Below are 13,937 nucleotides of genomic sequence, written 5' to 3'. Positions count from 1 at the left end.
ACATTAAATAGGATGTGGACAGAGGAAGAAGGGCCTAAATATACGTATTCAAATAGAAAATGAATCTCACAAGTAAAGATGAAAGGAATGTGGGTGGTACAACTTGGTAGGAAAAAGCTGGCTTTTGTTGGCATCACATCTGGACTGGAGGACTGGGGGTGGAGAAGGAGGAGGACGGATGCAGAAATAGACTGAAGGCCTAATCTTTGAGCTCTGGACTTTCATTGCTTCTCAGAGGACACGCCTTCCTTCTGTCCTATTCATTAGTTTAACACAGATTCATTTCGAGTGCACAATTAAATTTCACTACAGTGGGAAGGAATTTAGGAATAAACAACATAGTCGAGGGGGAAAAAAATCACAAATATAGTCTTGGGTTAATCAATTCTCTTGGCACACATCTAAAACAATAATTCTTTCAGGTGGTCCTTGTTGACATTTCACTTTCAGATGATAGGAACTCCCTAAATGTAAAGTTTCATTTCTAGGCCGGTGGCTTTGTGTTGTTGTTGGCCAAGGAGGAAGATTGAGGGAGGAGAGGAGTCAGTGATCCCTTTGAGAATCTGATGCCTACTAAAGATCTGATCTTCTCCCCAGAAAAAAATGCGGAGACACACACATTCTTACATATGATTTCAGAGGGCCATGGACTTCTAGTCAGTTTCATTCCATTTATTCCCCAGTACAAGGACAACTTATCGCCTTTGAGCCCCTTTCTGCCTCTGGAAGAATAAAGTCCTTCCCAGATTCAGCACAGCCCCAGACTGACCCAGGTTGGCTTCCAAAAAAATCGTAGTCTTTTCAGCTCCATCCTGGCTCACGCAGCCAGTGGCCATGGACCTCTGCCCCTACTCTCGATCTTTCTCTCCAAGCTGACCTTCTAAAATGCGTTCCCTGCTCTTGCTTCCTAACTTGCCATCTCCCGTATCCTTGAGTCCTCCGTGATCCGGCCAGGCTTTCCTCCTTACTGACTCAACTCTGCAGGAAGAGTCCCTGGCACTTAGAGATTCAGTTCACCGCCCCACATCCCCCACCTTTACAATTGCTCCTGTGGGGAGCCACAGTAATGATACAATAATGACAATTCCACAGTCTTTCCTCACAAATTTTAAAGCACTCAAGACTGCTCCATTTACATTTTAAAACAAGAATCATTAGTCCCTTGATAGAGAGAGCTCAGCTCTTCAATTCACAGTACTTTTTTTTCTACCTGTAGTGAACATTTCATCACAAGCCTAGATAAAGAAGATAAAGTACAACTTAATGGCTCCCTTCATGCATATATTTCATTATAGATTACTCTATTTTCAGAGCTACCAAAAAAATCACACTATTTTCCTAACCTAAAAATAAGCCCAATCAGCATATTTCTTATCAGACCACTTTACATTTTCCCACAAAAGTGACAGCATGTGAGAGCTAAGATTCTGTATATTAAACATCAAAGCCCTCTGCCATTTTTATTTTTATTGAGAAATAATATAGAAAATGGAACATGACTTTATACATGACATGCATAAAGTATTAATTATAAATTTAATTATAAATGTAATAGAAGACTTGTTTTACCAGGGGTCAAGTAACTTTGAACAGTTCTAATTAATTACTGATCGGAATTTCAGACTACACGTAATTTATTACCGAGTACATTTTTGTGATGTTTGTTTTCTTTGTCCCTTTTTTCTTTGTATGTCCCTTAAAGAATTGTCAAGAATAATGTCCACTAAAATGCATGCCAATCGCAGACATACTTTTTATGCAGGATTATTTGAAGAACTCCCAATGTCTTCTTCATTTGAATAAATGGTTAAAAATATATTTTTAACAAAACATTCTCTCAGTAACTTTACTTATTCAAATTTCTGGGAAACTTAGTGTTAGCTGCACTATTTCTCTTACTGTGATAAATCTTAGCAGTGAAAAGAGATGAGAAGGTGGAGACGGTAGAGTTAGCGTTATCAACTTGCTGACACACCTTTGAGTGTATGGTTCTCACTGACAAGGATGATATTAACATGAAATTTACTAGAAATACTTTATCTAGAATCCCTCTGAACATAACACCAAAGTTCTGAGGACAAGATGATCTGGGGCCAAGTGCAGCACACCAAATCAAACCTCTTGCCAGCATGGATGTGAGATGGGGGAGCCCCTCGGCACCTGCACTCTCCCGTGGTGCTTTGAACACACAGCTCTTAGCAAAAGCTATTCAACATTATAGTCATGTGTTGCTTAGTGACGGGAATGCGTTCTGAGAAATGCATCATTAGGTGATTTTGTTATTGTGCGAATATCATAGAGTGTACCTTCACAAACCTAGATGGTATAGCTTACTACACATGGGCTATATGGTACTAATCTTATAGGACTACCATTGTATATTCCATCTGTCATTGACCTAAATGTCATTTTGTGGTGCATGACTATATTTACAATAGCCAAGACATGGAAGTGACCAAAGTATTCATTGATGAATGAATGGATAAAGAAGTCGCGGTATAAATGTATCCAATAGAATATTCTTCAACCATAAAAAACAAGGAAGTCCTATCATTTGTGACAACATGGATGGGCCCTGAAAGCGTTATGCTCAGTGAGATAAGTGGAAGAAAGACAAATACCATACGGTCTCACTTAAAGTGGAAGCTATCTTTTTAAAAAAAACAAACAACTCATAGAAAAAGAGATCAGATTTGTGGTTATCAGGAGTAGGGGGATAGGAGGAGGAGGAATTGGAAGAAGGTGGTCAAAAGGTAAAAACTTCCAGTTATAAGATAAATAAGTACTAGGAATGTAACGTACAACATGATGACTATAGTTAACACTGCCAAATGATACACAGGAAAGTTGTCAAGGATGTAGATCCTAAGAGTTCTCGTCACAAGGAGAAATTCTTTTCTTTTCTTTTTATTGTATCTGAATGAGAGGATGGATGTTAACTAAACCTATTGTGGTAATCATTTCACTACATGTGTAAACCAAACGATCACACTGTACACTTTATTTTTTTTGTTTTGTTTTGTTTTGGTTTTTTTTTTGGAGGAAGATTAGCCCTCAGCTAACTACTGCCAGTCCTCCTCTTTTTGCTGAGGAAGCCTGGCTCTGAGCTAACATCCGTGCCCATCTTCCTCTAGTTTATACGTGGGACGCCTACCACAGCATGGCTGCCAAGCAGTGCCATGTCCGCACCCGGGATCCGAACCAGCGAACCCCGGGCCGCCGAGAAGCGGAACGTGCGAACTTAACCGCTGCGCCACCGGGCCGGCCCCCACACTGTACACTTTAAACTTCTACAGTGATGTATGTCAATTATTTCTCAGTAAAACTGGAAACAAAAAAGCTGCCCTAATTCTCTGTTTACCTGCTTCCCTATGTGACCGTTTAGTCAAAAGTGTGGAGTTGAATGTATTATACATGTTTTTGTGTCCCCAGTGCCAGCTCCTTAACAAGTGATCGATAAATGCTTCCTAAACATAGATACGATATCAGTTCCTTCTGGGGTCTGAATGTTTGTATCCCCCCAAAGTTCATATGTTAAAACCTAACACCCAATGTGATGATATTAGGCGGTGGGGCCTTTGGGAGAAGATTAGGTCATGAGGGCAGAGCCTTCATGATTGGGATTAGTGCCCTTATAAAAGGGACCCAGAGGGCTAGCTCAGCCCTTCTGCCATGTGAAGTTACAGTGAAAAGAAGCTGTCTAGGAAGTGGGGTCTCACCAGACACTGAATCTGCTGACACCACCATCTTGGACTTCCCAGCCTCCAAAAGTGTGAGAAAAAATATTTGTTGTTTTTAAGCCATCCAGTCTCTGGTATTGTGTTACAGCAGCCCACACAGACTAAGACAGTTTTCTATGAAGATTTTCTGAGGATTTTTAATTAGGCTATTTTAATTAACTCCTGTATCATGGTGGCTCAACACCTATTGAGTGCCAACCTGATAGTGTATATAGCTGATCCCTTTGCATAGATTTCTTCTGAGCTGCTTTGCCTCGTTAACATCTACTCATCCTTCAGTCTCAACTAAGACCTGGAATCTCAACTAAGATCAGGAGTCTCTCTGATCACCCTGAGCTAGGTTGCTCCCCTCCAAGGTGTTCCCATAGTATTTTGTGCTTCCACTTCCATAGCCAAGTGCAGAGACCAAAATCTACCAAACCGGCATTGAGATTACTTCAAAGTGAAGACATTTGAGCTACAGAAGATGCATAAAGAATTCTTACCTGAACTTGCCTTTCTGACTAGAACAGAGCTGTATGAAAGTCAGATGCCACCAATCCCCTCCAGTCAGGGAGGCACTGACCGTGGGCACCAGGACGTTCCAAAAAAGATTTGTCAACAAGCCTCATCAGAACCTTCCATCCTTTGAAGCCATTATACTCCCCCCGACCCCAGACTTTATTAAACTGGTATATAAACTTTCACCCCTAGCTGTTCTGGGAGCTTCTATCTATATAGGGTACTCCTCCATGCTTAATAAATTTTTCTCCTGTAAATCTTTCTATTGTCAGTTAATCTGTAGGTCTCTGATCAGTCTGACTTAAGCTGGTAGAGAAGATTTCCCTCCCAACACATGGCACTGTTTATTACAAATTGATTTTAACATAACTACAAGCCCACTGAAAACAGAGACTGAGTCTGTCTTGTACTCATTGATTCCCCCAGAAGGAGATTCTAAGCCTACGCTTATCCTAGGACTATTTTTTTTTTTTTACTTCATTCACACATAAACAACAATGTAATTGGATATAGAGTCCATGTACTACAGTCTTTTTTTCCCCCCAAAGCTAATTGGTATTTCTCAATTTAACTAGTTATTTGATCCTTGCAGGATATACTAATTAGCCTCCTTATCCATATCCCCATCCCACCTTCCAGATCCACTCCATGTTTCTCTACCCTTCTCTGTCCACTAAGATTGACAGCTGTTTTCTGCTTTTGTTGGCACTCTGGCTCGCTCCTGGCTGAGTTCAGCCAATGGGAGGTACCAGCAGGAGATCAGAGGGCAGGGCAGAGAGAGGTCACAGTTACCTTTGCCCTATTCCCTCCTGCTTCGTGCAGCATCTCTGGTAGTAGCTGTGTCCCTTTGCAATTTTAGAACCCACACAGGGCCACTCCCACAGGATTCCAGCTCGCTGAACTCTGCTGCCTCCACTTTCTCCCTTCTCTCCTTCAGCCCAAGGGGTAAGGACCACTTCTCATTGTTGCTAATCTCTGGGTGCCTCAGTTTTCTTGTTTGTCCCTTGAACCCTCTCTGTAATTAGTGCATTTATTAAAGTCTCTTCACTAAACCATCAGAAGTGGTTCCCATTTCCTTCAGGGGTCACAACTGACAGCAGTAAATAACTTGATGTGCTGTTGCTTTTATTTTGTGTGTGTCTGGGAGGGGAGGTGCTGAAAATGTCTAGGATTTTCATATCCTTAATAACTGAAAACGGCTAAGTATTGTTGAGCATTGTTTTGTTATGGCATTTGCCTGGGAATACTGTTCACACTTTTGATATTTTAAATGTTCAGACTGAGTTTCTTTGGATCGGCCAGTTTTCTTCCATTAACTCTTTGATCTTTGTTTTGGTCCATCTATTCAGTTCTCTCCTTTAGAAATTCTATATTCTTTGGTTGGATCTCTGTGATCTTTTCCCATGTGTTTTAGTTATCTCCCTCATCACTTCAATCTTTTATCCATTGCTTCTGTGTTCTGGGAGAGTTTTGCAAATTCTTTCTACTTTAATTGATTTTCTGTAATATACCCTGTCTATTGGCTGCTTCCATCTCTTTTAAATTTGGCAGTCATGTTTTTCAAATTCAAGCAATCCTTCATAATTGTTTATTCAAATTATACAAATGCAATTCTCTCTTGAATCTTAATGAGAAGACAAGCCAGATATTTTTCAAAACAGTTTACTGAAAAATGGCAGTTCTCTGAGTTGGATTACCCCTCCCTTTTCTTTTGTTTAAAAATATATTTGTAGGCAATATGATATTTCTCTGTTTACCCATCATTCAGAGGGTGCTATATACTTCCCAGTTTTTGCTTACGATTAAGGAAAACTTGAGTTAGGTTCTGTCAGAGTTTGATGTGAGTTTCTGTTCAACTCCTTTCTTTCAGAGGGGCATCAGTGTCTGGATTAAAGGGAAGAAGAGAAAAAGCCTTCAGAAGATATCAGCAGAATCCAGCAGGGAGGGAATCAGAAACAACCTGGAGCCTTAGTTGCTGCCATAAACCATATTTTATTCCTCTTTGCATTTCCAGCCCAATATCTGGTAGGAAAAAAGAAAAAGCTTTGATGGATGGATGGACAAATGAAAGAGTTCAAAGTTCAAGAGTTTTTAAAGCAGTTACTGAAAGAAATTTCCATCTTAAAAAAATCAAACTTTTAAATATTCATCATTTTAACACATTGTCAACTCAACAAAATTGTGGGTTTAAAGAAAAGATTAATTTAATGTTTTTAAGTCCCAAAGTGTCATTTTTATTAAAATGCCATTGTTTTCTAAGTCCTGAATCAATATTCTTTCTCTCTATACTTGGAGAGAACAAATATGCAGATGAGTCGTCAGACTTGCAAATAGGCCATGGGAGGCACAATGGTATCAAGAAAAGAGCAAACCAATTTGTGAGAGTAGACCAATTTCCCACTTTCACCATTCTAACCATATGACTTGGGTGTGTCATTTAAACAAAGCCTCAGTTTGCTTATCTGAAAAATCTGCCTTACCTACCTCAAAGGAAGGGGACAAAGCTCATTTTAACAATAAAGTGCTATGTAAATCTAAAGTAGTGATTATTATCATAATTTCATGTACTTTATTGATTTTAAACAAAATGTTCCTTGAGTTAGAAAGTAAAGAATACAAAAGAGTTCAAGAATGGGAGAAGAAACCCCAAATGATCTCTGGCTGCACTGAAGGTGGAACAAAAGGAAGTGAGTTTAAACAAGAAGCGGAAGTTGAGAAAGTACCAAAGTCCTTGACTTTCAGAATGACTAGAGACCTGCACAGTCTACCTGAGAAGATCGGGAAGCTCTCTTTTCCAAAAGGGCATCAAGAAGAGAATAAATAGATCATTCTGTGTTGACCAAGGGGTGGCAAACTGACACCTGCAGTCCAAATCTGCTCTGTGGATGAGCTTTATTTGACAGAAAAACATGTTATTGCTGTTGCTGTTACTTTTAATTTGACTGCCTTTAGGCACAAAATCTATCTGTCGTGGTAGTCCCCACAGCTTTCTGTTGCCTCATACTCAACCCCATACTCAATCAAGCTACCTGCAGAGCCTTAAAGGCTTTTGAAGCTTTGACGTCTGCTGAAGTCTAAGACCCTGGTTGATGCCCTTTTAGCATCCTTCTAAGCTTTCCCCAAAGCATTCTAACTGGTCTCTATGTTTCAGACTGTCTGCTCTCCACTCTGTCCTCCATGTGATGAATCTGATAGGTCCTTAAGTCCAAACTTCTTAACCCAACGTACCCTTTAAGAAAAATTCCCATAGCCCGTTAAGAAAAGTTCCTAAACTTCTCTTTTCAGCGTCATCTCCTGCCTCGTTCTCATACTCTTCTCTTTAGGTACTCCAAACCTTTCATTTGCTAGATACGTCATCCTTATTCATACTTCTGAGCCTTACATATGGTCTTTTCTATGATGAAATGTCTGTTGAACTTTTATTCTTCAAGGCCAAAGTCAAATCTCATTCCTATGAGACTTTTCTTAATCTTCTCCCATTACTCAACCCTCACTCCAGGAAAAATTAATTATCTTTTCTTCTGTGTTTCCATGGCACTCTATACCCAATTCAAGGATTTCTCTTGCATGTAAGTTTCTGTATCCAGGTCTATCCTCCCTGCCATACTGTCAAATCTTCAAGGCCAGGGACTCCATCTTATTTAATCTTGCATCTACTTCAGTTCCTAAGGTGACAGTTATTTCAAGATTGTAATTGAGGAAAAGTTTAGATAATATGTAATTTTCAGTGGACATCCCCCAGAGTGGATAAATAAATGAAGAAACACAGGAAAAGTGCCTATTTTCCTTTTTTGGGGTATCAATTAATCTCTTTATATGGACCTTTTTGATTGGGTAAGTGATATTCTGTGGGATATGTTACCTACCACAGAGATAGAGAACCAGCCTTTGAAACATGTACCTTTGGCAAAGCAGAGCAGGCTGGGAACATCGTCACGTCATCCAGTCTACGGCTACTTGCACTTTCCTTCCAGACACAAAACTGCAAAAAGTACCAGTTATGGCAGAGGCTGAAGGAAAATTGCCTGACACACTCTAGGGCACTCTTGAACACAAGTGACAAAGCTGATGGACCAAACTCCCAAAATACTTATCAGTGTCATCTTATCAGTGTCAACATGCAGAAAGATATTTTATTTTTCGCATTGCTTTAGAAGAGAAACAGGAGTAACAGATTTGATTTTTAATAGAAAGCCTGAAAAACAAAACCAGTATCAATCATGAAATGCCATAGGAGGGATTTCATCATTCCTAGATTATACTCATCTAGAAAATTGTGCATAACTCTGTGAGATCTGAGACTTCATGACCATTAGAGTAGAGTAGTAGATTAGGGTTAAACAGGTTGTACAAAAAGGTTTCTGACCTTTGAAACTTGATCATAGTTGCATGGTGAAATGAGAACAACATTGGTCACATCTCTGTATAATCTCAAAAGAAGGAAGAGATGATAGAATCTAGTAATTCATTAATTCAATAAATGTTATTGAGAATCTCTCAGGCACTGTTCTAGGTGCTGGGACTAAAAAGGTGAACAAAACGTATAGAACCCTGCAGTCGTGGAACTTGCATTCTGATGGATGGAGCTGACATTTTAGTGATGATTGCAGATTTCTTAATTCTTTTCTTAAATTTTAGAGTTTCGTGGTAATATTATAGGTAATCAACATTTTGGAGAAAGAATTTTCACATTATTTCAAAAGAAAGTCAGTAAATAGTAGTAAATAATCTTAGGAGAATAAGACAGAGACTGAAAAATACTTAAAGTACAACTGAATAATATTTTGAATATGTAATTTAGCAAATAGTTAAGTTCATTCTGAAAATATGGGAGTGTGGGCTATGGTGCACATTGTATTGTCAACCACATATATCTGACTCTTGCACAATCCTTCCATACTTATATTACAAAAAGTACCAGTTACATAGCATAGGTTGAAGGAAAATTACCTTTCTCTCTTTCAATCTCTCTCTTTCTATATATATACATATATATGTATATTTGTATACATGTATATATGTATGTACACATATATATGTATTTCCTTCATATATACATACGTGTGTGGGTGTATATATACATACATACATATGTATATATAAGGATATTAACTTTAAGATTTGAAGACTGAGTCTTAGATATCTGCAAGGTGGGAAAGCAGAACTCAAGATTTTCGAACTAGACCAAGACCCTAGAGGAGGATTAAAATAGATCAGTAGCATCCCCTGGCTTCCAGTAAAAACAAAAACTAAAGCAAATCCTCTCTGAAGGGAAGCATCTTCAATTTAGGTCCTCAAGATTCCCTTAGATTCAGTCCTACAGAATATGAGCTCCCAATTGAAAAGCACTGAACCACAGGGCACAAAGTACTATGAATGAAAGTGAACAAAATAACACGTGAAAGATGATTGGCCATCAAAGACTTCAGATATTAGAATTATTAGGAAACAGATGTAAAATAAATATTAGTATGTTTAAGTAATAGAAGTGGAATAAAAAATGAGCAAAGTACAAAAGACTGTCCAAGAGACCAGGTATACTTGAAGAACTAAATACAACACATAGAAATGAAAGTTACAATGAAAAACACAATTGTGAATGAGCTACACTTCCTATTAGACACAGCTAAAGAGAAAATGACTTAACGTAAATATAAATCTGTGGGGAACACCCAGAATGCAGTACAGAGAAACAAGGAGATGGAAAATATAAATGGGAAGTTAAGAGACCTATGGGATAGAATAAGAAATCTAATTTGCATCTAATTAGAATCCCAGAGAGAGAGAACAGAGATCATAGAAGACAGGCGATATTTGCAGTGATAATGTTGAAGAAACTTTCATATTTGATGAAAGACATGAATCTACAAAAAAAGAAGGCATAATTTAAACAGAATAAAGAAAGAAAGAAAGAAAGAAAGAAAGAAAGAAAGAAAGAAAGAAAGAAAGAAAGAAAGAAAGAAATCCTTACCTAGAAGCATTGCAGTGAAAGTGTAGAATATTATGATGATTAATTTTATGTGTCAACTTGACTGGGCTAAGGGATGACCAAATAACTAGTAAAAATTATTTCTGAGTGTGTCTGCAAGAATGTTTTTGCAAGAGATTAACGTCTGAATTCATGGAATTGAGTAAAGCAGATGGTCCTTCCCAATGTTGGGGGGTATTATCCAATCCACTGAGGCCCTGAATAGATCAAAAAGGTGGAGGAAGGGTAAATCACTCTCTCTGTTTGAGCTGGGACATCCAACTTCTCCTGCGCTCAGACATCAGTCCTCCTGATTCTTGAGCTTTCAAATTTGGACCAGGACTTGTACCATCACCACTTGTAGCCCCAGAGACCTTAGAACTCAGACTGAATTATAACACTGGCTTTTTCTGGTTCTCCAGCTTGCAGATGGCAGACTGTGGGACTTGTTGGCCTGCATAATCATATGAATCAATTCCTATAATCCTATGGTTCTGTTTCTCTGGAGAAGCCTGACTAATACACATATCAAAAAAATTAGAAAGTCTTATGTTAACCTGAGAGAAGAGATAAATCATTTAAAAGAGAATGACATCTAGACAAAACACACTTATCAACAGCAATAATGGAAGTCAGTGACAGTATAATTTACCTTTAAAGTGAATTATGTACTCAACAAAATTATCTTTCAAGAAAATTGTCTTTCAAAAATGAAAGTAAAACAAATATATTTCCAGACAAACAAAAACTGAGAAAGTTATCTCCAGTAGACTTTCAGTAACTTTTAAGCTTCTAAACTATACCTAACACTTATATAGCACTTACTTTGCCAAGTTCCTTGCATTTATTAGCCAATTGATATTCAAAATAATCCTATGTGGTAGGCACTATCCTTATCCACATTTTATAGACAGGTTAAAGCCCAAGGTCACATAGCTAGTGAATACCAGTTCCAGGGCTTGAAATTAGGCTGAATATAAGTCTAAATGAAGATGTATTTCAGGACAAAAGAAAATATTACCAGAAAGATCTGACATGCAAGAGCAAATAATGGACAAAGAAATCAGTAAATATATTAGAAGCCCTTTTTTCTAATCTGCTTGTCCACAGGGACAGCCTTATGCTAAATAGCACAAGGCATTTTGTAGGCAGCTCTTCTACTAAAAAGAGATATACAGAATAGATACCTTTTGGAACAGAAGTAGGGCAAAAGAAATTTTGAAAAGGCAATAAAAATTAAAGCAGAGGGATCATGGAAAGAGACAAAGAAATAACACAAAGTAAGATGTTATAAACAAGTCTAAATATACCAATTAGTGCAATTATTGTAAATGGACAAAACTTACCTATTAAAAGACACAAATTTTCAGACTGAATGTAAAAAACATTATATGCTATTTATAAGAAACAGAAGATCATACAAGGGTAGAAAAAGATATCCCAGCAAAATGCTAACCATATTATATAACCTATACCATATCAGAAAAAAGAAAAGGTATTAAACAATAAGTATTACTAAAAATAAGGTTACTACATAATGTTAATAGAATCAGTTTAACTCATTAAGGAGATATGGCAGTTTGAAACATGAGTGAACTTAGGAAAAAAAGCTGTGATTTTTAAAAGATTTTTTATTTTATTTTATTTTTTATTTTTTGAAGATTAGCCCTGAGCTAACATCTGCTGCCAATCCTCATCTTTTTGCAGAGGAAGATTGCCCCTGAGCTAACATCTGTGCCCATCTTCCCCTGTTTTATATGTGGGACACCTGCCACAGCATGGCTTGACAAGCAGTGCATTGGTCCACACCTGGGATCTGAACCGGGGAACCCTGGGCTGCCAAAGCAGAATGTGCAAACTTAACTGCTTTACCACTGGGCTGGTCCCAAAGCTGTGATTTTTATAAATCAAAAATTGAGAGTAAGCAGGAAGTGACATCAGCAAGATGGCAGACTAGGAAGCCCTGAATTCTCGTTCCCCATGGATACACCAATTCAATAGTAATACACAAACTAATTCCCTTTATGAGAAATCCAGAAACTAACTGAGATGCTCCTGCACCCTGGGCAAGTGTAAAACCAGCCACATTGAAACAGATAGGAAAATTGGAGACATCCTCTCATTATAATCCCCATGCTTGGCACAGCACCATATGATCAGGAGGAAACCTCCAGCTCCTCATTTCTCCTAGAGGAGGGAAAGAGTTGGACCAAGTAGCCATATTCCTACTTATCTAGATGCTACACAAGGGACTGTCTTCTATCTTGCCTGTCCCACAGCCTTGACAGAACCTGGCATATTCTAGATGCCTGGGGGCTGCTAAGAACAAAGGCAGTGTTTTGGACTAGCACAAAGGTTTGAGAAGCCCAAAGAAGCTCTGGCTGTGTTGATTAGTGAAGACCTTTTCCTATATGTGGCCAATCCATGAAGACTGGGAAATGTAGCAGTTTTTTCTAACATGTAAATACCAATACAAAATGTCAAAGAAAATGAAGAAAAAAGAAAACATGATCCAAATAGAGGAACAAGATAACACTCCAGAAACTGACCCTAATGAAATGGAGATATATGAATTACCTGACAGAGAATTAAAAATAACCATCATAAAAACATTCATCAATTTCAGGAATATCATGCATAACAAAGTGCAAATTTCAACAAAGAGAGAAAATTTTTAAAAGAACCAGACAGAAATCTTGGATCTGAAGAATATAACGGAACTGAAAAAATTCAATAGAGGGGTTCAAAAACAGACTAGAACAGGCAAAAGCAAGAATCAGTGAACTTGCAGACAGGTCATTATCAAGTTGAAATTATCAAGTTGGAGGAGCAAAAAGAAAAAAGAATGAAGAAAGCTTTAAGGAACTTATGAGAAAACATCAAGCAGACCTATTTGTGCATTATGGGAGTCCCAGAAGGAGAACTGAGAGGGAAAGAGGCAGAAAGTTTATTCAAAGAAATAATGGCCCAACACTTCCCAAATCTAGGGAAAGGAATGGACATCCAGACACAAGAAGTCTAATAAATTTTGGTATGAATCCAAAGAATCCAAACCAAGACACTTTATAACCACATTGTCAAAAGTCAAAGACAAAAAGGGAATTTTGAAAACAGCAATAAAAAAGCAATGTGTCACATACAAAGGAATTCTCATAAGACCATTGTGAGAAAAGAAAACTATAGGCCAATATCCCGGGTGAATATAGATGCAAAAATCCTGAACAAAATACTAGCAGACCGGACTCAACAACATGTTAAAAGGATCATAAACCAAGACCGAGTGGGATTTATCCCTGGAATGCAAGGATGGTTCAACATTATGAAAATCAATTAATGTGATACACCACATTAACAGATGAAGGATAAAAATCACATGACAATCTCAATAGATGCAGAAAAGGTGCTTGATAAAATTCAACACTTTTTCATGATACAAACTCTCAACAAACTATGAATAAAAGGAAATTACCTCAACACAATAAAGTCCATATATAAAAAGCCCACAGCCAGCAGCATATTCAATGGTGAAAAACTGAAAGCTTTTCCTCTAATATCAGGAACAAAAGATTTCTACTCTCACTGTTCCTATTCAACATAGTAATAGAAGTCCTAGCTCTAGCAATTAGGCAAGAAAAAGAAATAAAAGGCATCCAGATCCAAAGGAAGAAGTAAAATTGTCCCTGTTTGCAGAAAACCTTAAAGATGTCACACAGAGAAAAACTGTTACA

This window comes from Equus przewalskii, chromosome 9 (genome assembly GCF_037783145.1).
Source record: "Equus przewalskii isolate Varuska chromosome 9, EquPr2, whole genome shotgun sequence".
Classification (NCBI taxonomy): domain Eukaryota; kingdom Metazoa; phylum Chordata; class Mammalia; order Perissodactyla; family Equidae; genus Equus; species Equus przewalskii.
The sequence above is the reverse complement of the archived record's forward strand: the minus strand, read 5'-3'. Positions refer to the sequence as shown.